Here is a 26,585-nt window from a genome sequence, read left to right as displayed (position 1 = left end):
GTAACAGGCAAAAGGAAACGAGACAGACCTAAGCTTTCTTTTGGGAATATCCATCGAATCAATCTCTGAGTTGATTTATGCATGTCCGTCTGTCCATCCGTCCGTCTGTCCATGTATTTTTGTGAACAAAGTACATATCGCATTTATGATCCGATTTAGTTGAAATTTGGCACAGCTTACTTATTTGGCCCAAGGACGAACCCTATTGAAATTGGGAAAAATCGATTCAGATTTAGATTTTGCTCCCATATATATCTTCGTCCGATTTCATGTAAATGGTGCACCAAACAAATAATATTTGTCAATTTGAAACCAAATTATGTCTATTTTGATGTATACGAAGTTTTGTGAAAATCGGTTCAGATTTAGATATAGCTCCCATATATGGTTTTGTCCGATTGTAAATGGTGCATCAAACTCCCAATATTGGTCCGACTAAAACAAAATTTTGCACAGAGAGCTGAATTAGGTCTAGATTGATATATGCCAAGTTTTATTAAAATCGGTCCAGATTTAGATATAGCTCCCATATATAGTTTCGTCCGATTTCATGTAAATGGTGCCCCAAAGTCCCTATATATCTTTCGGTTTGCACGAAATTTGGCACATCGTACTGAATTGAGCCTAGAATGTTGTCTGCCTTGTTTCGTTAAGATCGGATTAGATTTAGATGTAGCTCCCATATATAGTTTCGTTTGATTTCATGTAAATGGGGCACCACATATATCTTGCTATTTGCGAAATTTGGCATAGCGTAATGAATTAGGTCTAGAATGATATGTGTCAAATTTCTTGAAAATTGGTTCAGATATAGCTATCATATACATTTTCGTCCGATTTAAGGTAAATGGTGCACCAAAGTCCCTATATAACTTTTGATTTGCACGAAATTTGGAACAGGGTAATGAATTAGGTCTAGAATGATGTGTGTCAAGTTTCTTGAAAATCGGTTCAGATTTAGAATTAGCTCCGACATATATTTTCGTCCGATTTAATGTAAATGGTATACCAAAGTCCCTATATATCTTTCGATTTGCACGAAATTCTGCATGGGGTAATGAAATAGGTCTCGAATGGTGTGTGTTAAGTTTCGCGAAAATCGGTTCAGATTTGGATATAGTTCCTATATATTTTTTTGTCCGATTTTATATAAATGGCGCATTGGTTCGACTGAAAAAATTTAGCATAGAGAGCTCAATTAGGTCTAGATTGATATATGCCAAGTTTTTTTTAAAATCGGTTCAGATTTAGATATAGTTCCCACAGAGGAGTCTTTGTTTGTTCTATATTCAGGAAATTTAGCAGCGGGTTTAGTCAGATTGCTTTGTAAATGGTGGACCATAGATACTCTTGTTATTATTGAAATCGGCTCAGATCTTGATATAGCTCTCTCATAATTTTTTTCCGATTTTATACAAATGGAGTGTTTTGGATTTGGTGTCGAGATACATTTTGGATAGCGCACTGTATTGCAACATACCAAATGGTGGATGCCACGGTTGCTCAAATACGTCCATTTATATATAGATCTTATACATATTTTGCTCGATGATTGACATTAAAAATTTTCATAAAATTCAGGTTTGTATGTGTTGTTTAAATTCAGTTCAAATATCTATGTACTTCATGCAGTTAATTTCGTCTGATCCATTTCAATGGTCCCACAAAGATGCTGTGGCTATTCTATCTACAGGATATTGTACGTATGAGCATCTCTTGCAAGTACCCAAAGTGGTGAAAGGTATCATATAGCCGGCCGACATTTCAACTTTCCTTACTGGTGTTTACTTGAAAAAATTATTTTTTTTAAATTGTAATACAAATTTAAAACCAAAAAAATCCCCAGATTTAAATTCGCAACAACCATCATCGCAAATTTCTTGCCACATTGATTTTTAAAAATTCATTACACGAATTTAATTTTTGGAAACCAAAAATTCATTAATATTTCGATAACCACAAATCCGTTCATGTAGAAATGCCATTCAATAATATGTTTTTGGGAAATTTTCACACGTTTCGGACAGACCTCAAAATTTTCAATTTAAAATTAATTTACAAATGAAACGTAACGGACCTGCAGTAATCGAATACAAATCCAACTGTTGTTATGTTTCTGCTTTCTATTTTTTTTCGTTGTTTTGACAAATCTGTGAAAATATTTTAATTATTGTTTTTGGTGGTCAGTCAGACTGTCAATAAATTAGAATTCAGTTGTTGTCCATATTTTGTTGTTGTTGTTGGGGTTTCTGGAACAAATATATCTAAAGCTCTGTGAAATTTTTCGACAGACATTTGTGTACATATGCGAAAATTAATTATAACATTTATTATAGTTTTGCAAAAAACTTCTAAAATTTAATATATGTATATGAATTTGAGGTGAACAACTGTAATTAATTTGTGCATATGTGTGGGTGTGTTTTCTGCTTTTGTTCTATTTATAGCGAAATTGGATGGCGTGAAAACGTATATGCGTATGCGACGTGTGCCCAATCATCTGCAGGTGAAGGTCATCAAATGGTTCGATTACCTGTGGCTGACGCAAAAATGTTCCGACGAGGAACGTGCCGTATCATGTCTTCCTGATAAATTAAAGGTAAATATATGTGTTTATAAGCGAAAATTCAATTTGACAAGGATTTTTGGGGGGTTTGTTAAGAGAACAATTTTTTTTAGATTTTTATGAGTTATTTTATGGGAACAAATGGTGCTCAATTGAAAGATAACATTACCAACATAAAGAATACATTTTCAAATAATAAAAAACAACAACAAAATACGTGATTTTTTTTTAAGAATATTTTTTCAGGGACCAATACAAGACGTGGATTTTTTAAAGAATATTTTTCAGGGACCAATACAAGGCGTGGATTTTTTAAGAATATTTTTTTTCAGAGACCAATACAAGGCGTAAATTTTTTAAAGAATATTTTTTCAGGGACCAACAAAAGGCGTGGATTTTTTAAAGAATATTTTTTCACAGACCAATACAAGGCGCGAATTTTTAGAAGAATATTTTTTCAGAGGCCAACACAAGACGTGACTTTTTTAAAGAATATTTTTTCGGGGACCAATACAAGGCGCGTATTTTTTAAAGAATATTTTTTCGGGGACCAATACAAGGCGCGGATTTTTTAAAGAATATTTTTTTTGGGACCAATACAAGGCGTGGATTTTTTAACGAATATTTTTTCAGGGACCAATACAAGGCGTGGATTTTTTAAAGAATATTTTTTCAGGGACCAATACAAGGCGTGGATTTTTTAAAGAATATTTTTTCAGGGACCAATACAAGGCGTGGATTTTTTAAAGAATATTTTTTCAGGGACCAATACAAGGCGTGGATTTTTTAAAGAATATTTTTTCACGGGCCAATACAAGGCGTGGATTTTTTAAAGAATATTTTTTCACGGGCCAATACAAGGCGTGGATTTTTTAAAGAATATTTTTTTAGGGACCAATAAAAGGCGTGGATTTTTTACAGAATATTTTTTTAGGGACCAATACAAGGCGTGGATGTTTTAAAGTGTTGATATTTATTGTTTGACCCATTGAATCCCAAACTGTTTCACTTCATTTAGAAATGTTGACCAGCAGTGCAAAATACCATTTCACCTATGAGTGTCCTGCAGAAATATCGTTCACAAAAACAATAACCAAAAACTAACTAATTGTTCTTCATCGACGGACTTAATAGAAGCATGTGCTGCAATGTCCGTACCTAAAATTGCATTTCCATGTTACATATCTTGTTTTTTGCCTTATGTGATTTTTTTTTCAAAGTGACATGATATGTGTTGTAGCCACAACAAAAAGCAAAGGGAAACAAATAGTTGCGACAATCATGATTTCCTCAAGCCATGTTATTGGCAGTGCCATTTAACACATATATGTATGCCCACACAGGACAGAAAGTGATATCCTGTGAATTTTAGGACGGAAAATGTGTACAAGGTTACAGTGGTTCCAAAATATGTACCAGAGTATATATACTTCATCCAAGGACATTATAGGAAATTTATTTGGGGAATGAATGAGAATGAGGACACTATTTATAAATTGATATTTTACAGTAGATTCCTGAAGCCTATAATAAAACCTAGGCCGGTTGATCTAGCTCCAAAAAATTTCTAAACTAACTTTCAATGTTTTTTTTCCTTTTTAACGCATTTTTTTCTCTCTCTTCCCAATCCTGCTACCCTGGCTACTTGTTCATTTTGTTCGCCCACAGGCTGAAATAGCAATTAACGTCCATTTAGATACCCTAAAAAGAGTGGAGATATTTCAAAATACCGAAGCTGGTTTCCTGTGTGAATTGGTATTACGATTGCGTCCGGTCCTATTTTCACCCGGTGACTATATTTGTCGCAAAGGTAAGTCATACGCACCACCCATCCAATTCCAACCCAAAAAAAGTTTTTTGTTGTTGTTGGCAACATAATTGCCATACGAGTATATTGCATTTCAATGAGTTTGTGTGTGTGAACGTTCGTTTTTATCCAACAATATATTAAATTGTATTTTCTTTATCTTTTTTCTTCTGTTTTTTTTCTCTTCCCATAAATATTTAAACACAAACATCAATATCTCAATGAACTGTCGGTGTGTGATGGATCCAATAAATACACCAATTTTTTGGGGGATAAAATTATCATTTTTTGTTGAATTTTCTTGTCTCCTTTATTTATTTGCTCTTCTTTGAAATATTTATCCACTGAAAATTTAATGCAATTCTCTCGCTGATGTGGATTTTCGGAATGTGCAACAACTGGCTGGCTGGATGGCGAAAAATACCAAAAAACACAATTTCATATCGTCCTGATGCTGATGATGATGACGGTATTGGTGACGAAACTTCATATCTGCCTGCTATTATAACAACAACTACAACATTGTATTACGTTCCATGGATTATCTATGTGTGTGTACCACTCACATGCCTTTACTCACTGGCTGTATGGCTGGTTGGCCTGTTCCTGACACTTGGGATATTTAACATTCGAACAACTTAACACTCGACGGGTGCTACTGCTGTTGAATCTATGAACGAAACGAATTCGTGCTGCTTGCCCTACTACCGGGATAAAACTTCCAATGTTGATTGTACGGCGTTGTGTGTGTGTTATCGCCTCGTTGTCGCTGTTTTTTTTTAATATGGCTGAAATTGGTGGATTTGTGTTGGTGATATGCAATCACTTTCCACTCATTTCGCCCCCATTGGCTCGGTGACACACCCAAAATAACGAAAATCTACTTAAACGAATTGCATGGGCAAAACTCATGGATAAACAAACAATCAACAACATATGGAACAACTTTACGGCTGCTACGTTCACCGAACACATGTGATGGTGTTGGACACCTTTGCCCTGTTGAACACACACGTACACACACTCATCGCCACCCCCGAACACTTTTACAAATTGCTCAATAAATCACCTGGCTGTGCGGACACCGCAAACTGTAAAAACCACTTAATAATTCATCTTACCAACTTTACTTTTAATGCAACACCAACACCATCCGAACGACCGACCGACCAAACACCAATAACATCCGGTCAAATGAATTTAACCAAAAAATACTACCGATCAACTCGTCGTCACCAATGTATACCCCCCTACTTTGGTCTCCTACTTAACGCCATGATGGTTAACCCAAACCAGGTGAAGTGGGCAAGGAAATGTACATCGTTAATCGTGGACGCTTGCAGGTGGTAGCCGATAATGGTAAAACCGTAATGGCTTCATTAAAGGCAGGTTCCTATTTTGGAGAGATTAGCATATTAAATATGGGCACAGCAGGTAAAGAACTTGGTAAATATCAGTTTTAGGCTGCCAGGCGGATCAATACAATACAAAAAAAAAAAACAGAAAATTTTAAATTCAAATTTTAAATGAATATTAATTTATGAAAAACAAAAACAAAATATTTAATTATTTCTTACTGAATAAGAAAACCAATCAATATAGTTTTTCAATTATATTTTTATAATACTCTCTGCAAACAACTCCCACAAAACTCTCACGTAGAAGAATCCCTGACCCCCAAAAATTCCTTCTACACTATGTGTCTGATAAATGTTTTTACTTTACTCAACAATATTTTTCCTATAAGTGTGTGTGTGTATATCTATAGTTTTAAGAAATTTTTATTATTATTGAATCCAATATTTACATACATATTTGTGCAAGTGAATGTTTGTGTGTTCTATGTGTGTGTGTCCGTGTTTGTTTTCACAAACTTGATAAGTCAATATTATGGCATAAAGCCTACATTCAAAATAAACTTAATGCCACACTGGATGTTGTTGTAGTGCTTGTAATGTGATTTTAATTTTCACAAATATACACACATTCACACAAATACAATTAGACAATAAGGATATCATCAATAGCAATAGATGTTTGAAGAGATCTTAACTGAAATGAAAAAAGAAATTATATATATTTCTAGAATAATAGATATAAAAACTATTATATACCGCAATTTTTTTAAGCCCATTTTTTAAAGAACTGTATATTTTAAGACTCAAAAACTGAAATCCGAAGCGTGATTTTTTAAATTATACTTTTTAAGAATAACGTAAGCTGGTTTTTAAATTTTCTGAAGAATAATAACCAATTTTAAAAATTAAACAAGTGAAAACCCGTTAAGTTCAGTCGGGCCGAACTTTGGATACCCACCACCATAGGTATACTGACAGATACTTGAAATGAAAATATAGGGAACATACCAAAAAGTGAACCTATACCGATAATTGTAGCAACCGGTTTATGTAAACCATTGTGTTCACTAAATACAAAACCCCAAAGCGTGGACTGATGCTAATAACATATGGTAGAATATATAATCATCAAACTTCTGCAATTTAGATTACATATTGTAGGAATTAGCGAATATTTGGGGTTATAGTTCTATGAGGGCTATGCCTAATTAATGTCCGACAAATGCCAATATCGAACAAAATATTTTTCTTTTGTGTCTCGATTCTTTCCTTCAGAAGGTATAATTATATGGCGGAGATGCCTAAATGCTGGCCGATATATTTCATTATTGTCAGGTTGGAGTTTTGTTTTATCACGATTTCCTTAGAAAGCGGAATGATTACAACCAATGGCAAAATCGTCATAGAATTCCATAATATGTAGGGTAAAACTGACGAGTAACCACTATCCCCCAATGTACCTTTATTTATAATTTTTAGTGGAGAAATTTTGGTACCCAATAAGAACGCAATGTACCAAATTTCAGCTAATTCGGTTGAAAAGCGCGCTCAAGAACCCCAAAATATCGAAAATTGGGCAGTACCCTATGCATAAACGTAGTCCGATGAGGGCTATGCCAAAACGTGGACCGATATAGCCCATCTTCGAACTTGACTTGCCTGCAGACAACAGACGACTCTATGAAAAATTTTCTCAATTCCTTCAGAAGATAGCGTAATTACAACAGACGGATGGACGGACAGGCGGACATGTGTAGATCGTCTTAGAATTTTACACAGATCAAGAATGTATCCATACTATGATGGAGGGTATAAAAAACCTTATATCCTACCTTTGTAAGTACAGGGTTGCCCATATTTGACGGACCTATGTTTTTTTTTTAATCAAAGAAAACAATAAAAATTTGGCGGTTGGCAATGTTAATCATTTAATATATTCCAAGTATATTTGTTTACATCAATTTTTGAATATAATATCTCTCAAATGGCCGCCTCTGGCGTTGATGACGTATTGTGCCCTTTTTGCTGCATTTTCCATCGTTTTTGCCAACATTTCGGCCGGAATAGCGGCTATTTATTCACGAATGTTGTCCTTGAGCTCTTCTACGGTCCTTGGCTTGTTAACGTAAACCTTTGACTTCAAATATCCCCACAAGAAGAAGTCAGGCGGCGTCAAATCGGGCGAACGCGGTGGCCAGCCTAAATCACCACTTTTCGACATCAAACAGCTCGGAAACAAATTCTTAAGAAAATCGATTGTTATGCGACTTGTGTGCGGTGGAGCGCCGTCTTGTTGAAACCAGAACTACCTCATACGCTTTCGACGAATAATTGGCATCACAAAATTGGTCATCATGTCGCGATAACGTTCCTGAGTGATGGTAACAGCATGGCCATTTTCATTTTGGAAGAAAAACGGTGCAATGACCGTTTTCACACTAACGCCGCACCAAACTGTGACTTATTCGTCATGAAGAGGCACTTCTTGAATCTCCTGAGGATTTTCAGTGGTGTAAAAACGGAAATTTTGCTTATTTACGTGACATCATAATTTTGTTCCAAAATTGCTCATCATCTTCGGCCATGTCGATGAATCTTTGGGCCCATTCCAATCGACGAGGCTTGTCCGCAGGCAACGTTCTTTGCGTTAATTGAACTTTGTACGGGAACAAATGCAAATTCGGCGTTTTTGGGATGTTCTTGGGGACGTCTCAACACTGGCTCGTACGGCAGCGATATTCTCGGCCGATCGCCTTGGTCGACTTTTATATGGCCTCTTCGGATTAGAAAGAGCCCTACCAGTCGAAAATTTTTCGTATAAACGCTTAATGGTGTTCTTAGAAGGCGCACTTCTTTCATTTTTTAATGTTTTAAAAGCACGTTGAGTTTTCATAATTGACTTCTTCTGTTGAATGTACATTTCAACTATTTCAGAGCGTTCATGGTAAAAATCAGCTTGGACTGACGCTTCAAACGCGGTATGTCATTAACCGATTTGACATCTCTGTCAAATGGTATGGCGTTGCCAGATGGGTCCGTCGAATATGGGCAACCCTGTATTGGATAAGAAAACACAAAACTTTTTATTTTCTACGGTGGTCGTTTTCAGGTCTTCTATGGAAAAAAACCTTCTGGTCTTTTATGGACCTGATTTTCTGGTCTCTAGGAAAAAAATAATGTCTAACCTTATAATCGCGAGTAGGCCTTTAGATCTTCTTTTCATGTCCAGAAGACCATTTGGACTTCTAAAGAAAAATCCACCTGGTCTTTTATTGTGAAGTTGTGGTTGTTGTTTTTTTTTTCGAATGGAAGCTTTCTATAAACAAGACCTTCTTATTTTATATCTGAGTTCTGTAAAGAATACCTTCTTATCGTCTGGGTGTCATAAGCTTCAGGGAGATCTTCTGTTCTCTTTACGGAAAATATCATCTATCGAACAATTATTTTGTTCTTCTATAGATAACACATTCTGGTATTCTATGGAGAAGTCATTCAGATTTTCTATAAAGAGGATTTTGAGGCTCGAAATCTTCTTCCACATAGAAGAGCACAATGTGGAAGAAGATTTCGAGCTCTACTATGTGGAAAAGGAAGACTTTCAGCTATTCAAAGAGGAAGAAAAAGACCTTCAGCTCTTCTATGAGGAGAAGAAGACCTTCAAGCGTGCAACGAAGAAGAAGACCTTCAGCTTTTCGATGAGGAAGAATAAGACCTTCACTTCTTCTAAGAGGATAACACATTCAACTCTTCTATGAATATGAAGAAAATCTGCAGCTCCTCTATGAAGAAGACCTTAAGCTTCTTTGAGGATGAAGAACACCTTCAGATTTTCTATGAGGAAGAAAAAGAAGCTCTTCTATGAGGATGGAGAAGAACTTTAGTTTTTCTATGAGGAAGTATACCTTCTTCTATGAGACTATCTTGAACTCTTCTATGACGAAGAAGGCCATCTATGAAGAAGAAAAAATATCGTAATTTTTCGTTCAATTTTCTTCAGTATTAAATAACGCTATTCATTTCCCTTAAAAATAATTCCTCCCCATTCATGATAATTTCACTTAATCCCCAGTTTTTTCTTTCTACTTTTGGTATTTACCTTAAGGATATCATCAGTTTGCCATTCATCTGCCGATATAATTATACTTAAATATTATTTCCCCCCGAAGTATTAAAATATTGTTAATGTGTCACCGTTAATATTAATTAACATAAATCGATAGCATTTAACGGTTAATGCCAGCATAAATTTATTAAGATTTCCCTTAATGAAATGTGTTATTGTAGGCATTCGTGTTGTTTCGCATTTTTTTCTTTTTTATTCGTATTTATTTTGTTTTATTCATAAAATGCACTGCATGTTTTTGGAGGATTTCGTAGAAGAGAAAAAATATAAAATAACACATACAAATGTAATTACATCTCATTACAGTTGCATATTAAAATTAATGTTGTGGCTGGGCACGATAATGGTCAAGTGGCGAATGTATGCGAATTTTCAATACAATTATTGTGAATTAAAATAAAAAAATAATAATTTCGTTTTATGAAAATATTCGTTTATTGAAAATATTAATTTATTGTATGCAATGATTATTGAGATGGGGTAAGTCATATTATACTTAAGGAAGGTTAAGGACTGTGTTGCGTATGAGTGGTAAAGCGTGTTGTTACGTATACGCCATGAAACGAGAATATAGATTTAAATGCATTATTTTGTTAATATGTACAATTGAATATAATTTTTCAATATTATTATTACTAGTGCACACTTCTATTAATGCAAACTAATTTCTTATTTATAGTAGCGAGTATTTCGCTCAAACCAATTGTCGAAGCGCTTTTCAACTCCACCAAAGCATTGAATTTCAATGCTTCAACGTCATCTTTTGACGACGCATTTATCTCTTCGTGTGCTGGAATGAGTTTCTTTTTTTGGAAAAAATGCGTTGATTCCAGCCGATGTTTGAAAGCTCGCATTCACATGAGGCACAACCTAACAAATGTTTTTGAACATCTAAGAACTGACTGTCCTTGCATACGCGAAACAGTTTCCTCATGCCCATAATTTCCAAAGAAACAGGTGATGTGATTCTTCCATGCATTGATATTTTTCGGAATACCAAATTGCAGCTCCTTTGGTTGGAAAAGAAGTCTAGGGATTCCTGCATTGATATTTTCACCATATAAAAATTCGGAATACCAAATTGCAGCTCCTTTGCTTGAAAAAAGAGTCTAGGGCCATTAAAATACATCAAAAGGGGCGCGACATTTTGTGGTGATTCTACCATAATAGGGAAATATATGTAAAATTTGTTTCGAACGTTAACTCTATAGTCATATCGTATGGAAAGTACATCCAAGACCATCATAATACCTAAATGGGACCATTATATGGGGGTTGTACTTAAAAATAATCAGATACTTCTAACTGCTGATAGGAAGATTTGCACCCAATGAAAATCCAATATATAAACTTATACCCAATACATTTGAAAAACGTATCTAGCCCCTCAAAATACTTCGTGGCGGGTAGTCAATTGTCCATAAAAACCCAGACTCATCTTCGAAGACTCCTTTGTTACAAACACTCTCCCATCAGATCGTCTATAAAGGCTACGTTAATATAAATACCTTCTGAACTTCAGGTGGTATATAAGGACTCACTTAGCTTCAGCAAGTAAGAATGATATGAAGATTTCCGGAACCTCAAGCCTTGGACTCTGATATTATTGCCTATGAAGCAGATACACCCTTCAGTTCGTGTATAAAGACAATGTTCAATTCGACCATATCATCCTTTCTCCTCAGCTCGTCTATTAAGACTCCTTTCAGCTCATTTATTGAGTATCCATCAGTTCTCCATATGGAAACTCCCTTCAGCTCGTCTATAAATACGTCTATAGACAATCACTTAAGTTTGTCTCCCTTCAACTCGTCTATAGAGATTCCCTTCAAGTCATTTATAGATGTTCCCTACAGCTCATCTTTAGAGACTTCCTTCAGTTCGTCTATAGGGACTCCCAACAGTTCGTCTATAGATATTTCCTTCAGGACATTTGTAGAGATCCCCTTCATGCCATATATAGAGCCTTCTTTCCGCATATCTATGAGAATCGGTTAAGCTCAGCTATGAGAATCGGTACAGCCCGTGTTTAGAGATTCCCACCAGCTCATCTGTAGAGACTCCCATAAACTCGTCTATAGAGACTCCCTTCAGCTCATCTATGGAAATTCCTTCCAACTCATCAATAGAGTTCAGTTTTTATAGGGAATCTCTTAAGCTCAACTATAAAGACTACCTTCTGTTTGTTTATAGATAACGTCTATAGAGATTCCATTGAGTTCGTCTGTAGAGATTCCCACCAGTTCATCTGTAGCATATTTATAGAGAATCTCAGCATCTCGTTTGTAGAAAATCCCTTCAGTATTGAGACTACCATCAACTCATCTATAGAGACTTCCCTCAAGGCTCCTGCTCGTCTATGAGAATCTGTTCAGCCCGTCCTCAGACATTCCCTTCAGTTCGTTTATAGAGACTTCATTTTTACAGACTCCCTTCATTTCGTTTATAGATAACGTCTATAGAGATTCCATTGAGTTCGTCTGTAGAGATTCCCACCAGTTCATCTGTAGCATATTTATAGAGAATCTCAGCATCTCGTTTGTAGAAAATCCCTTCAGTATTGAGACTACCATCAACTCATCTATAGAGACTTCCCTCAAGGCTCCTGCTCGTCTATGAGAATCTGTTCAGCCCGTCCTCAGACATTCCCTTCAGTTCGTTTATAGAGACTCCCTTCATTTCGTTTATAGATAACGTCTATAGAGATTCCATTGAGTTCGTCTGTAGAGATTCCCACCAGTTCATCTGTAGCATATTTATAGAGAATCTCAGCATCTCGTTTGTAGAAAATCCCTTCAGTATTGAGACTACCATCAACTCATCTATAGAGACTTCCCTCAAGGCTCCTGCTCGTCTATGAGAATCTGTTCAACCCGTCCATAGACATTCCCTTCAGTTCGTCTAGAGAGACTTCATTTATAAAGACTCCCTTCATTTCGTCTACCGGGACACACATCAGCTCATCTATAGCCTTCTTTCAGTTGTTCTATAGGGAATCTCATTAGCTCATCTATAGAGACTCCCTTCTGTTCGTGTATAGATAATACCTACAGGTCATCTATAGATACTTCATTCAGTTCGTATATAGAGACCAGAACGGAGTCTCCTTTATAAACCGATAAGCCAATATGTATAACGTTTGAGCCAATTCGGTTTATAAATGTGTTCAAATTCCTCAAAATACCGAAAATTGGATGCGTTATGTGGCGCCCAAAATATCAAGTTACAACCGAAATCCTCAAGATAAAGGAAAGGTAGCCGTCTTATCAAAGAAATGGAGGTATTCTCATAGAAAAGCTAGAGGTATTTTTTAAAAGAGGTGTAGATCTTCATTGAGTGACGAAGGTCTCTATAAAGAGCAATCGGTCTGTATTGTGACCCAGGTCTCTATAAAGACCAATTGGTCTGTGTGGAGACCAAAGGTCTCTATAAAGACCAATTGGTCTGTGTGGAGACCAAAGGTCTCTATAAAGACCAATTGGTCTGTGTGGAGACAAAGGTCTCTATAAAGACCAATTGGTCTGTGTGGAGACCAAAGGTCTCTATAAAGACCAATTGGTCTGTGTAGAGACCAAAGGTCTCTATAAAGACCAATTGGTCTGTGTGGAGACCAAAGGTCTCTATAAAGACCAATTGGTCTGTGTGGAGACCAAAGGTCTCTATAAAGACCAATTGGTTTGTGTGGAGACCAAAGGTCCAATTGGTCTGTGTGGAGACCAAATGTCTCTATAAAGACCAATTGGTCTGTGTGGAGACCAAAGGTCTCTATAAAGACCAATTGGTCTGTGTGAAGACCAAAGGTCTCTATAAAGAGACCAAAGTTCTCTATAAAGACCTAATTGTCTGTGTGGATACGAAAGGTCTCTATAAAGACCTATTGGTCTGTGTGGAGACCACAAATCTCTATAATAGGGTATATCAAAAAACGTTGAACGATGTTCAATACCGATTACTTTAGTATTAGCATTCAAGGTGTTACAAACTGAATGTTAATTTTAATATACACTAGAACTTATGGTAAATGAATTATCTGAACCTCATCCTGCGTAAATCCTATGAACATTGAATTTTTTTCTTATTTCCTTTTTGCCACATCTCCCCAAATATTAAACACATTGTGTGGCCTATCTTAAGCTTTAATGGCTTTCTGAAATTGTTCTCTAATTGAAAATGGATTTACAGCTCCATCCACTCCATCATTATAATGGATTTTCAATAGCTGCAATTTTTATTATGCTGATATGCAACATTTTATCTCCTCCATTGGTCATTTAGGCCGTAATCATATTTTCATAAATTATGAGGAACTGCAGTGAATGTGAATGAATCCATGGATAAGAGTGGTTACAGTATTAAAAATCGTAGATACACGGTTAAAAAGCAAAATAATATAACTATAATTTTTTCCAATAATCTACAGTAAATATGTAACAACAACAAAAAATCCATGAACATTATTTTTCACTCAGAATTATATTGATTTGCATTACACGTTGCCTATAGGCCCAAATACTAGTCATGTTTCATATACCAACAAAGAGAGATGGGGAGGAAGGATATCCAGAATAACCACAGCTGTCATATCAATGGACGTTTAATATGGTTTTAATTACCAATAATGATGCATAATGTTGCATGTTATTACAGGGCATGTAGTGTCGAGCAGAGGATATCATCACGGAACACCGCAGCTATATTTCCTCCCTCCCCTTCCGCCATACAATACAGATGTGGTAAACCCAAAGGGATATTTTTCCACTCGGATATGGGATACTACTACAACTGCGTGTTCAACAAACCGTTGCGTTATGTTGTATGCAACATTTCGCCGTCTCTGCCGCAGCTGTAATGATGTGCTAGTATGTCGAACCCAACACATTGACATTGGTGTTGATGTTGGCTACGACTAAACTCCAATTACGTGTAGTTCTGTAAAATTGCTTTACAAAATAAAAACCCAAGACAACAACAAAAATTATTTTTATGGCAATTAAGAATTGCCTTAATGAGGATGTGTAAAAATGTACTTTATGACAGCTATGAAAATCACTTACAAACACAGATATAAGTATATGCGAATGAGTACCCTCAGAGAGAGATTTTTAAATATATACATTTGTATATATGAAAATGCATAAAACAATTAATTAAATGTTTTTGTAGCATCATTGTTGTAATGTTCGGCATAATGCGTAAGTGTCCTCCGTTCGACACCATAATTGTGTGTACAATGAAAATTATTTGTTACATTTGTTAAATATTCGAATTATTGTTGTTATTTTTATATTATTACAATAATCTGAGTATCTCTTGAAAAACAATTTGTAACAAATTAATTCGTATAAACATATATTGTAATATTGTAAATCAGTTTGTTGTAATCTTGTGTGTGGTATGTGTCCGCAAAAACATGTGTATACCATAGAAACAATTGTAGGTGTGTGGATTAATTATCCATCGCTACAACAAAAATCTGCTTTGAAAAGGACTGTTTCTAGAATGAAAGACAAAAATCGAACTATGACAAATTTGAATTTAATTCGCATATGCAAGTTTCGCGTCAGGGCGGAATAAATACAAGTTATCAACGTACGACATTTGTAAAGCCACATAGCCCAATATGCCTGATGAGCCGCTTAACCAACGGCGAAACGCGTCGCATAATGGTGGGTACATAGGTTCTTCTCCTGCCTTTCCTTTTCATTGCAAAACTTTGATCATTAAGCTCGACTCGAAAGAGTATAAATAATCACTTAAAAATTGCTTTCAAATGATCACACCCTTACAAGGCAAAATTCAAATAACAAAAAAAGGAATTCAAGAACTTTTGGAAATGAAGCCGAAAGATATCAGCCTCCGTCTTCTCCTTCTCTACATCTTCTATGGGTATTAAGCCTATTTATATTTTAAAATATGTGTGATTTATAAATAATGTAATTAGCATATTAAAATTTCGCAGATGCATCGCTACTGATGAACAGACAATTCTGTAAAAAGATTAGTACGAAGCCCGAATTCTGGACCAATTCGAAACCAGTAAGTGGTGCAGAGTAGTCGAACGAGCCGCATTATATGATACCGTACACAACTACCACTACTCATAAAATTGTCAATGGATATAAATATCGACATACAACTAGGATACTTGGTATCGACCCAATTTTTTCTGGTAGCTCCCGTACATCTGAAACTCCAATATTCCGTATTTTGCGGCTTTTGTGCACGTTTTTCAATCAAATTAGCGGTAATTTGATATTTTGGGTACAAAATGATCCTACTAATATTCCGCATTTTAAAGCTTTTGGTCACGTTTTGTAACAAAATTGCTTCTAATTTGATATTTTGGATTCTATTTTGGCAAACAAATTCTCTATGAAAAACATCAATTACGATCCGTGATTACACCCTTTCTAAGTCGATTTATACATGTCCGTCCGTCTGTCCTTCTGTCTGTCTGTCCATATTTAATTGTGAACAAAGTACAGGTCGCATTTATTATTCGAATTGGATGAAATTTGGCACAGCTCATTCATTTGGCCCAAGGACGAACCCAATTGAAATTGGGAAAAATCGGTTCAGATGTAGATATAGCTCCCACATATATTTTCGTACGATTTATGGTAAATGGTGTACCAAAGTCCCTAAATGTCTTTCGATTTGAACGAAATTTGCTACAGCGTACTAAATTAAGCCTAGAATGTTGTGTGCTAAGTTTCGTGAAAATCGGTTCAGATTTAGATATAGCTCCCATATATATTTCGTCCGATTTAAGGTAAATGGTGCACTAAAGTCTCCAACTATATTTCGATTTGCACGAAATTTGGCACAGCGTACTGAATTGAGCCTAGAATGATGTGTGCTAAGTTTCGTGAAAATCGGTTCAGATTAGCTACCATATATATTTTCGTCCCATTTAAAGTAAATGGTGCAACAAAGTCCCTAAATATTTTTCGATTTGCACGAAATTTGGTACAGCGTACTAAATTAAGCCTAGAATGATGTGTGCTAAGTTTCGTGAAAATCGGTTCAGATTTAGATAAAGCTCCCATATATATTTTCGTCCGATTTAAGGTAAATGGTGCACCAAAGTCCCCAAATATCTTTTGATTTGCACGAAATTCGGTACCGCGTACTACATTAAGCCTAGAATGATGTGTGATAAGTTTCGTGAAAATCGGTTCAGATTTAGATATAGCACCCATATATATTTTCGTCCCATTTAAGGTAAATGGTGCACTAATTGGCACAGCGTACTGAATTAAGTCTAGAACGATAAGTGCTTAATTTCGTGAAAATCGGTTTAGATTTAGATATAGCTCCCATGTATATTTTCGTCCGATTTAAGGTAAATCGTGCACCAAAGTCCCTATATATAGAAAGAGAAAATCTGTTCAGATTTAGATATAGCTCCCATACAATTTTCGTCCGATTTAAGGTAAATGGTGCACTAAAGTCCCTATATATCTTGCGATTAACACAGCGTACTGAATTAAGCCTAGAATGATGTGTGTGAAGTTTCGTGAAAATCGGTTCAGATTTAGATATAGCTCCCATATATATTTTCGTCCGATTTAAGGTAAATGGTGCACTAAAGTCCCTATATATCTTGCGATTAACACAGCGTACTGAATTAAGCCTAGAATGATGTGTGTGAAGTTTCGTGAAAATCGGTTCAGATTTAGATATAGCTCCATATATATTTTCGTCCGATTTAATGTAAATGGTGCATCCAAGACTCTATATATCTTTCAATTTGCACGAAATTTGGCACAGCGTTCTGTATTGGGTCTGGAGTCATGTCTGCCAAGTTTCGTGGAAATCGGATCCCATAAACATATATTTCCGTCCGATTAAATGTAAATTGTGCACTAAATAGAATTCGTACAATTTGAATACGAAGCGATTTAAATACTTTGGACTGTATACACAAATTAGAACTGTACACAAATTTACCCTCTTCGCGATATTGAAAACCTCATAACTACAAAAATTTTGAGTTTTTTTTATTTTTCTTTTGATATGTGTTGTCCATAATCAGGTCTTGACACATGAAATCCAACTAATATATACCTACTAGCTGTATATTAAATAGAAGCTCTAAAATATTTTGTTGCCTGTGGCTGCCATTGGCTCACAAAGGGTAAAATTGACTCACATGATATGATATATAATATTTGTACAGTACAACAAATTAAAATCTACTATAAATATAATTAAACTGAATTATGTCATTACGTAGCTTAAACAAAAGCTTTCATTGTACAGTACGGTGAGCATGCGCACAAATGTTTAAGCTCTACATAAAATGTGTCTTCGCTGATGATCTACATGACAAAACAAAAAAAGTTCTACTAAAAACAAACACTGAAACTTTTAAAAACTTTTATTATAACAGTGTATAACAGATGAATATAACAGTTGATAATAATTCAAATATTGAATATTACACTTGCGCACATTTAATTTTTTTGTATTAAATACAAACATTTGAATTATAAATTATAAAATTAAACATATTTTTTAATTAGATTTACCTATATAATATTATCTTAATTATGTTATTATTAAAATCTAATAAAAACGAAGAATTATAATAATAAACACACATATTACAATCTAATTTTCCAATAATAACATTAAAATAAAAAATATATTAATATATAAATAATTAATAAAAAATAATAAAAACAAGCCAAATAAATTTACCGGTAACAATAACATGTGTTGTTGCCCCCCTATAACATTGGTTCATTTATAATTTGTTATATACTATTTTACTACACACATAAATTCATATTGCGAACTGATTTTGTGGTTGTATGCAACTCTATATAGATATGTGTATGTGTCTATTTAATGTAAGTCGTTTTTTTGTATCCATGTCTATGATCTATTAAAAAATGATATGTGGGTGTACCCTCTCTTCCCCCGTGTCGTGTTGTTTTTTTTTTCAATCCTCTCCACACAACCTTATCGATTGTATTGCTTTGCCTGGCTGTAAACCAAAAAAACTGTTGTTTCACATTATTCGGTTCAATTCAATTTGTCTAGGTTTTTCATTTTTTTTTTTGTTTGGTTATTTCTACCCATAGTTTTTGGTTTTATATGTTGGTTATATTTTTATTAATTTAATTAAATATTATATAAAAAAACATAATCGTATATATATTTATGGTGAGTTTTTTTTTCCTATATTGTCTTTGAGTCAATTTATGGTTGACCTATTTTTTATATATATTTATTTATTTGTTTTTACTTAATTTTGTAGTTTATATCCCTACCATTATTGTTTAATATTTGTTTTTTTTTATGAAATATTTATTTAGTTTTTCCCCCATTCATTTACAAACACATAGTAATTGGTATGACATACATTTATGAGTTCAATATTTTTAAATCAACTAGAAATGTTATGATTGTTGAAAGTAGATGAATCTATTCATAGATCAGCACATAAATTGAATTGAATACACCAGCATCAAAAACGAATAGAAAGGCAATAAATGTGTTTATTTACAAAAAAAAAGTAAAAAAGAACAATTAAATAAAATAATTAAATTTTCAAATAAAAATAAAGAACAATTAAATAAAGTAATTAAAATATCAAACAAAAATAAGAATTCAAAAAAGTAAATTCTTCGATTTTATGGCCTTACTATCACCATTACATAAATGTCAATTATTTTATTGATTAAAAACTAAATGCAAATTTAAGAAAATAGTGCATGAACCCCATTTTTTATTTATTTAAGCAAAACAAAAAATATTTTCAAAAAAATTAAAAATAAAAACAATTCCATATTCATAGATTGTTACAAATAATGTGCCTTTAAAAATTTAGAAATATGATATTAAAATTTTCAGATGTAGTATTCAGGGCGGGGATGAAAGCCCTTGGATGTCATAACCTCGACTAAGACTACTTAAGGTATAATCAAACGAGCAATTATCGGTGTTAGACCGCAGGTGTCTTCGGACCGAATCCTTTTCAACTATTTTACTGTCGATTCTGCACTTTAATCATAATAAAATCTATAATATTCGAAAAAAATATCCAATTTGATCTATACGCACATAACTGTGCTAACTTGATTTCTTATAATAGACTAGCTCAAGGACTACAGAAGACAGTCAAAGCTTCATAATAGAATACATTGGGATTTTAAAATTAAATTATATAAAGACTGTAATGTTTTTTTATGATTATAGAATGACCAGTCCTCTTGGATAAAATCAGGGTAAATTCTATGATGGTTTTGTAATTTTCGTTCAATAAAATCGACTTATTTTCCACAATTAAATACCTGCATATGACGTTTCTTACCTATATATAAATTGGCCTTTGGGAATCGTAATTCCTCACAAAAAAAAACTTCATATTTAACATAGCCTCTATATAACGATTCTGTTCCATTTTCTAAGACCCATTACCATTTTCTGTCCAATGTGGTTGAATTTAAACATTTCAAACATTTAACAAGTAAAAACGATGTCAGCTTCAGACGCTCCATCACGTGGTGTGTATTGAAAATTCCTTAAGAGGACCTCCCCATTCTCTGTTAAAAAAAAAACGATTTTTTATTTTTACTAAATTTAAAGGGCCCCCCCCCCCCTATTCTCGGGATCAGAATTTTTTTTTATTTAATTGGAATCTACACTAATTCAAGAATGTTCCTACAAAATTTCATGTGTAAATCTCAAGAACTCTTGAAGATATAGCCGATTTATTGTGTCAGTCTCAAGTGACGGCTAAAGGGCTTCTCAAATTTTAAACGCGTTTTTCTCTTTTGCGAATGGCGGGCACGATAACTCAAAAACTAATAACCCAATCGATTCCACATTTTTACAAGTTTCTCTGTGAGTGTAAAGCTATCGTATGAACTAGCGGTGAAGCCAATCGGTGAAGATCTTCCTTATTTTTTAACTTTGTTCTTGGTCAAAAATCGGCGATTTTCCAACAATATTTCTTCAAAGGTCCGCCATTTTGTTAATTTTACAGGGTATTATGTCTTTGTGCATATGTTTGCAACAAGCAAAAGGAAACGAGATAGACACATGGTTCCTTTTGAGAATATGCATAGAATCACTTTTTAAGTCGATTTATGCATGTCCGTCCGTCTGTCCATGTAAACAATATACAGGTCGTATTTTTGATTCGAATTGGATGCAATCGGTTCAGATTTAGATATAGCTCCCATATATAGTTTCATCCGATTTTAGGTGAATGATGCACAAAGTCCCCAAATATCCTTCGATTTGCACGAAATTCGGCATAACGTACTGAATTAAGTGCAGAACGTTGTGTGTTAAATTTCGTAGAAATCGGTTCAGATTTAGATATAGATCCCATATATATTTTCGTCCGATTTGAGGTAAATAGTGCACCAAAGTCCCTATATATCTTTCGATTTGCAAGAATTTCGGCATAGCGTACTGGAATAAGTCTAGAATGTTGTGTGCTAAGTTTCGTAAAAATCGGTTTAGATTTAGATATACCTCCCATATATATTTTCGTCCGATGTAATGTAACCTTAAATCGGACGCAAATATATATGGAAGCTATATATAAATCTGACCCGATTTTTTCGAAACTTGGCACACGTCATTCTTGATCTAAGTCAGTACCTTATGCCATATGGAAGCTATATATAAATCTGACCCGATTTTTTCGAAACTTGGCACACGTCATTCTTGATCTAAGTCAGTACCTTATGCTATATCTAAATCTGAACCGATTTTCACGAAACTTAGCACACACCATTCTGGACCTAATTCAGTACTCTATGCCAAATTTCGTGCAAATCGAATGATATATAGGGACATTGGTGCATCATTTACCTTGAATCGGACGAAACTATATATGGGAGCTATATCTAAATCTGAACCTATTTTTTCGCAACTTGGCACACATCATTCTGCACCTAATTCAGTACTCTGTGGCAAATTTCGTGCAAATCCAAAGATATAGAGGGACTTTGGTGCCCCATTTACCTTAAATCGGACAAAAATATGTATGGGAGCTATATTTTAATCTGAACCGATTTTCCCCAATTTCAATAGGGTTCGTCCTTGGGCCAAATAAGTGACTTGTGTCAAATTTCATCCAAAACGGATCATAAATGCGACATGTACCTTGTTTACAATTGAACATCTACAGACGGACGGTCGGACGGAGGGACATGCATAAATCGACTCAGAAAGTGATTCTATGCATATTCTCAAAAGGAACCATGTGTCTATCTCATTTTCTTTTGCCTGTTACAAACATATGCACACAGACATTATACCCTGTACCACAGTGTGGTGAAGGGTATAAAAAACGGGCAAAAACTAAGTATGTGGGCCATTAATCATATCCAAAAACAATAGGGCCTTCTCTGGCCAGAACCGGTCGTGAATATTGGTCTGTGGCCTGTATCGTGTTTAAATATTAAAAAGCACAGACTGACTGAAGGATACAGGTGTCTAGATCGACTCAGCTAGTCGAGTTATATTACGATCGGCATACTAAAAGCTAGGTCTATTACATATATTTCGCGACGTCACAAAATCTTGGGACCACACCATGTTGTGTAAGGTTTACAAATGTAAACTCCTTCTAAGCGAACGTTTTTACATTGGGAAGAAAAATATTATGTTATACGTACTATAGAAGACGTCTGATCAACTACTATGATAACTGATAACATTTGTTAGAGATTTAGGCCATAGGATTTTGTGATCCAAACGATTTATATATGTGTCTCCGCCGGTCAGACAAATCGTGACAAAATATTGCGCGAAGTTACGGTACTGGTTCAAGATATATAGCTTTTGGTGATCTATTACTGGTTATGCCATGAAATGGCTTAAACAAACTTGATCAGTTTTTTAGCAGCGTAATTGAGGGTTTTCAATTATGAGCCGAGCATCACAACACGATTTTTATAATTTTTAAAAAATATAAACAAGATTCAAGAGAACGCCAATATGGGTCAATGGGACAATGGTAGTAGTATAAAATAGGCATTCGAGAATAAAGAATTTCATTGCAAAGGGTACCGATTATTTGTGACAATCTTTAATCCTTTCCATTTTCAATTCTCATAATTTATATGTCATTCCATTTACTATAAAAAACGCTACCATCAGATAAAGCATGATCCTTTCCATAATTTTATTATTTATTTCGTTTATTGTTTCTTATTTTTTTTATAAAATTTTTAAACCATTTTTTAACATACAAAAATATTCTACATTTATATTCCCCTTTACGTACACAATTAGGAAATCGCCGAACAGCATCAGTACGTTCGGTGGGCTATAGTGATCTATTTGTTTTGAGTAAAAAAGATATGTGGGATGTGCTAAAGGAATATCCAGCGGCAAGGGTACGTTTGGAATCGATAGCTGTTAAACGTTTGGAAAAATATAAAAAAGCACCACTGGAAAAAGGTAACCGAATATTATTATCCCTCTATCTATTCGTATCACATTAAAGCTTCTTTGTTCACAACCACAATTCGATACTATTGATTTTTTTATTTATTTTCATTTGTCCTTTAACATTTCACATTCGATCAATCACAATTCCAAATAAAAACACATGGATTTGTTACTAACCAATTAATTCTGATTTGATATGAATTTTCGTCTATGTTTATAATCAATCAACACAATCAAAAACAACAATTGAAATTCTTTTAAAAAATTCAAATTTTTATTTCTTATTTATAATTGTATGCAAAAAACAAAAACCAAAAACAAAAAAAAAAATACAATACAATACACAGTACAATACTTTAATACAGTTGCCATGGGCCGTTGTCAATCCACACCGGGTCTATTGGAGACATGTGGCCGTACCACACTCGAGGATATGTATTTACCACCAGCACCGCTAGTGCCATTTTCTTCTGGAATGCAACAAATGCGTCAAACGCATCCAAGTGATCAAGTACAACAGCAACAACAACTGCAGCATCAGCAGCAACAACAACAATCGTCGTCACAACATCAGCCACAATCATCACAGCAACAAATGCCTCCTCATACGGGTTATAGGTAAGTGAAAAATTGATGTTTGGTTACAACATGTCTCTTGCAACATATTTTTTTTATTCTTCTTGTTTGTATTTCCAGTCGAGCTCCTAGTCCTCGCTCCAGTCAAACATACAGTGAACGAATACAACGTGCCACTGAATCGCCGGGCTCTATGAGTCCTAGTGTACATAGTTCAGATGATAGACCCCGTAGCAGAGCCACGTCACATCATTCAACACGACCGCAATCGCAGCCAAGTCGAACGGGTAAGTGGACTGGGGGAAATGATGGGTGAGCAGGCAGGGGATAACAAATAAAATTTTTGTTAAGTTCGGTCGGATCGGACTTTATATACCCTCTATTATGAGGGTGACATTTATTTGTGTCTGAATATCGATACGGGGGTGTGCTATATGGGGGCTATACCAAAATTTGGACCCATATTGAGTTCTGGAACAGAGTATGGCCATCAAATACTAACCCTAAAAATATCACAGTTGTGTCAATTCCGCTAAAAAATGAGGCCGAAATACCGAACAATTGGTGTAGGGAGTATCAATCTAAGGGCTTGGATTTTTAAAAATATTTTTTTCAACTACAAACAAGTACCAACATAGGCGGGGACTAAAAAAAAATCAAGATTTTTTTTTAAAAATATTTTTTTCAAGTTCCAACATAGGCGTGGATTTTTTAAAAATATTTTTTTCAAGTACCAACATAGGCGTGGATTTTTTAAAAATATTTTTTTCAAGTACCAACATAGGCGTGGATTTTTTAAAAATATTTTTTTTCAAAGTACCAACATAGGCGTGGATTTTTTAAAAATATTTTTTTCAAGTACCAACATAGGCGTGGATTTTTTAAAAATATTTTTTTTCAAGTACCAACATAGGCGGGGATTTATTAAAAATATTTTTTCAAGTACCAACATAGACTGGAGTTTTATAAAAATATTTTTTCAAGTACCAACATAGGCGTGGATTTTTTAAAAATATTTTTTTCAAGTACCAACATAGGCGTGGATTTTTTAAATATATTTTTTTTCCAAGTACCAACATATGCGTGGATTTTTTAAAAATATTTTTTTTCAAGTACCAACATAGGCGTGGATTTTTTAAAAATATTTTTTTCAAGTACCAACATAGGCGTGGATTTTTTAAAAATATTTTTTCAAGTACCAACATAGGCGTGGATTTTTTAAAAATATTTTTTTCAAGTACCAACATAGGCGTGGATTTTTTAAAAATATTTTTTTCAAGTACCAACATAGGCGTGGATTTTTTAAAAATATTTTTTTCAAGTACCAACATAGGCGTGGATTTTTTGAAAAAAATATTTTTTTCAAGTACAACATAGTATTTTTTAAAAATATTTTTTCAAACAGCCAACATAGGCGTGAGATTTTTTAAAAATATTTTTTTGAACACAACATAGGCGTGGATTTTTTAAAAATATTTTTTCAAGTACCAACATAGGCGTGGATTTTTTAAAAATATTTTTTTCAAGTACCAACATAGGCGTGGATTTTTTAAAAATATTTTTTTTTTTTAAATATTTTTTTCAAGTACCAACATAGGCGTGGATTTTTTAAAAATATTTTTTCAAGTACCAACATAGACTGGAGTTTTATAAAAATATTTTTTTCAAGTACCAACATAGGCGTGAATTTTTTAAAATGTTTTTTTTCAAGTACCAACATAAGCGGGGATTTTTTAAAAATAGTTCTTTCAATTACGGAATTACAATTCCAATATACACTTTTTTAATAAGTCTTTATTTTGTTGTTTTTCTTTTCTTCCACTGCCTCTATGTCTCTAGGTCACATTTGCGATTCCAGTTCGCATTTAGATTGTTATGGCACGGGCACATCAGCGGCCAGCGGTGTTGGTGGTGGTACAACACCTCTGTTGGGATCCCACGAAGCCCTCGAAGATGAAATTAAACGGTTACGTGAACGACTACATACCGTCGAATCGGAAAATCAAGCATTAAATACAAAACTATCCCAGCAGCAATGGGATCTTGAGAATCGTTTGGCCGAAATTGAAATGCAAATATGCGGCGTCTCATCGACATCGAGCTTAGATCCAGAGCATGAAACTGAAGAATTAGAGAGAAATCGTGAGAGTATCATATAACACGGGAGCGAGCTGCCCCATCAGCCGATCGGTATGACGATGATGTACATATCATGTTATTCATGACAACCACAAGCACCACCACTACTACTACCACAACAACTACAATTAAAACCAAAACAACAACAACAAAAACTATTCTTTAAACCCATTGACATTATCATAAATCTCAAGATTCGTATTAACGTCACACATCATCATCAGCACATCGTCATCAAGAATTTTGATGTACTACTCGTACTCTATTTATCTATGTATCTCTCTCTTCACATCATCAACAAAAAAATTATAGTTACCAAAACTCCAAAAAATATATATTTATTTTTAAATTGTTAATTGCTCTCATTGAACTTTGTTTATTGTTAAGTGTTAAATTATTAAAAATTATCTATTTATTGTATTTTTCTCTGCTAAGAATCATAAAAACAAAAGAAATCGAGAAAAAAGAATTAATGTTGACTTGTTTGTAAATGGAAGAAAATGTTGTGGCAGTGTTCATTTTATGAGCTTTAGATTTTTTATTATATATTTATTATAATTTGTAGTATAGTTTCGGTCAAATTTTTTGATA

General features: G+C 34.3%; 1 pseudogene; it reads left to right on the top strand.

Moving 5' to 3' along the window:
- The first annotated feature begins 1,096 nt into the window (after positions 1–1,096).
- LOC133333390 (cyclic nucleotide-gated olfactory channel-like) lies at positions 1,097–26,058 on the top strand (annotated as a pseudogene).
- Positions 26,059–26,585: the final 527 nt, after the last annotated feature.

Source organism: Musca vetustissima, unplaced genomic scaffold (genome assembly GCF_032173495.1).
Source record: "Musca vetustissima isolate MV318-11 ecotype Yass unplaced genomic scaffold, APGP_CSIRO_Mvet_v1 utg10167, whole genome shotgun sequence".
Lineage (NCBI taxonomy): Eukaryota > Metazoa > Arthropoda > Insecta > Diptera > Muscidae > Musca > Musca vetustissima.
The sequence above is the reverse complement of the archived record's forward strand: the minus strand, read 5'-3'. Positions and strand labels throughout refer to the sequence as shown.